We start from the raw sequence: 3,000 nt of genomic DNA on the forward strand, positions 1-3,000 counted from the left end.
GCGGATCCCAGCGGCGCTGATAGCCGAAGCCCTGCTGGGTGGCGGGCGCTGGGTGGCGGGCGCAGGGTGGGACAGCCGCCGATCTGGCTTGCAGCCCAGATCTCTGTTTAGGGTTTGTGACGCCCTCCGTCTTCACCAGCCTGCTTTCGTCATTCTCCCGTCCATTTAAAGGGCTCGTGTCTTCTAAGAAAATCGTTTGAGACCTCTTTAAAGATAGTTGATAATCAGGTGGAGTGTCCTGAGTCAAGGGAGAATAGTTTTGGGAATTTCTTGAGCCTCTTGATGGCGAGTGGGCAGCCACTAATTCTGGATCCCACTGTAGGAATTAGGAAAACAATAGGTCTAAGTGTGTGTTTCACATCATCCTGAAATTGACACCCAACCTGAAGATTGTAGAGCTAATCCCCCTGAAATCTTTGCTTTGGGAAAGGACGGAAGCACGAATTCAACCCTCTGTTGTTTTTCTTTTACGGATTTTTAGTGTTCTTTAAGTGTTCAGCTTAATCCTCCTGATTAATTTCTCCATTCATCTTTAATCCCCAGCACCTGGCTAAGTGTTTGAAGCATAATAGGCCAGTTATATATTGTTGAGTGATTGAATAAACCCATTAATGAATATGGCTGGAACCCAGGTGGTCATCCATGATGACAGGTGGCACCTATTTTCCAACCAATGACTAGGCGAGGAATTCTCTTCCTGAAGCTCTGTAGATCCTAAGAACTTAATGAAAAGGAAGCAAGAGTACTTGCAGACATGTGAAGGAGTGACCATGCAAAGGCAATTAGGACACCTACTTCACCGAAGGTGAACAGAGGAGCCTGCTTTAAGTCTTAAAGTTTGATTCAGAGAATTCACCAGGGTGTCCTGGAGTATTCTAGCCAAGGGAACATAGGAGCAAAGAATTGAGGATGAGAGGACAAGTTATCAGTTTGGTGAGGGGAGAGGAAGGGAGCTGTGGACTTCACCAAGTGTGCAGGAATTTGTGGAACCCTTTAAGGAGCTTGGATTCCTCTTTTCTTACTGCAGGCATTGAACTTCTCTCTGAGGCTCTCTTCCTCACATCTAAAACTTTGTTAAGATTGGGTGTAGTTGAATCTGAATCTGTTTCTGGGCAAAGACTGTGAACTAGATTTGCTCTGTGAAGAATTCCAGCAAGGAGGAGAATGCGACAGGTCCCAAAGGGAAGGGAAAATCCCCACCATGGGCTCCGAGGCAGCCAGGTTAGAGGAGTCTTCCCCGTACTGCTTCTTTTGGATGGGAGTGAGTGACCAAGTTCACTGTTCCTGTCATTTCTGTCCACCTACCATCTGACCCCCCCCACCCCACCAAAGGCAGCATTGGCTCTGACTACCTTGTGAGTAGTCAAGCAGATCAATCAGAATTCCTTGGAAAGGTACTGCCAAGGACACAGAAGTCAGCAGGATCCTAGCACTGGCCACAAGCCACAGAAGCCTATTCATGGGTGAGGAAGAGGAAGTATACTAGAGAGACTGAGGAGGAAGCCCCTCAACTTCCTCACTGTTAGACTATGGCACATCACATGTCTGCTGTGGACCTTGGGCAGCTGGGGACTCCTGGCCCTCCACAGTTCTGTGAGCTCTTGGTATAAATGAGCTCTTCCAGGTGGCGGAAAGCACGGGCATTGGTTCAGATCTCCTCTGGGAGAATGTGAGTTAGAAGGCTACCCTGACTTGACACAGCTCCATTCTTACTTCCACTTTCCTCTCTCCCTTTGTGTCCCCTGTGTTGGCTCCCCAGTGTATTCAGATTCAAATCCCTCAAGAGATGGGATCTCAGTAGAGTCAGTTAGTTGCTGTTCAATCTGGAAGTGCTTGTTTGGCAAGGTCTCCTACTAATCTCTTCCCAGGCCACCAGTGAAATTTTGGCCCAGCTAGCTATGCTAGCTAAGATAATGGGTACTATGGGACAAATCTCAGTACAAGGTGGCCTGTGGCTACTTTTCTCAGGAGATGTATGTGTCTGTCCAGCTGTCAGCCCAGTGGTTGTAGTAGAACTGCAACTGGTTGACTCTGTGCTTCGAGGACATTACCTTGCCCAATGCCTTATATGTCATTGATGCTGTCTGTGTTGGGAGCAAATGTCCCAGAATCTTCCCTTTGAGGACACCAAGAGATGGACCTGAACCAGAGATGATGAAACACCTAGCATCAATCATCCCTTTGGAAAGAGTTAGGGCAACATATAGTTCTATTAAGTAAGAGTGTTAGCCTTTTTTCTATCACGGACCCTTTTGGGAGTTGGGTGAAGTTTATGGACCCTTAATTGGAATGTTTTGAAGCGTGTGTGTGTGTGTGTGTGTGTGTGTGTGTGTGTAGTTAGTGCTGGGGATTTAACCAAGGGCTTTGCTCATGCTATGCAAGTGTTCTACTACTGAGCTACATCCCTAGTCGTAGAATGTTTGAATTTAAAAATAATAATAAAGCTATAGGAATAAAAAAGAAACTAAATGATTGATTTTTATTTATTTATGGTACCGGGGATTGAATGTAGTGCCTTACTCAGGCTAAGCAAATGCTCTACCACTGAACTACATCCCCAGCCCATACAATAATGAGATCTAATAGCAGGTCTAATAGATATAATATCAGACTAGAGATGCATATAAATAACAGTTCATGACATCCAAAACTATAATGTGAAAATATTGTGACAAAGAAGTGACAGGTACTTCTGATATTACTGTGGTTTGCTTTCTACACTCAGTGAGATGAAATGAAAAACTATACTTAAGAGGTTATCAAAAATAAAGAATTTTTTTCTACCCACATTCAATGACTGGCAGTTAAAAAGTCCAGCTGTGCAGAATTATGTGTCCCTAGCAATGCACTATGTTCTAGGGGAGAATCCAAAATCATGTGAGGGGTAAGGGTGGGGCTCAGTAGTAGAGCACTTGCCTAGCGTTCAAGAGGCCCTGGGTTCAAGCCCTAACACTTCAAAAAGAAAGGAGAAAAAAAAAAGGATCAACAGTAGATTTCTAA

This window comes from Fukomys damarensis, unplaced genomic scaffold, assembly GCF_012274545.1.
Source record: "Fukomys damarensis isolate Sample0158 unplaced genomic scaffold, DMR_v1.0_HiC HiC_scaffold_13, whole genome shotgun sequence".
Lineage (NCBI taxonomy): Eukaryota > Metazoa > Chordata > Mammalia > Rodentia > Bathyergidae > Fukomys > Fukomys damarensis.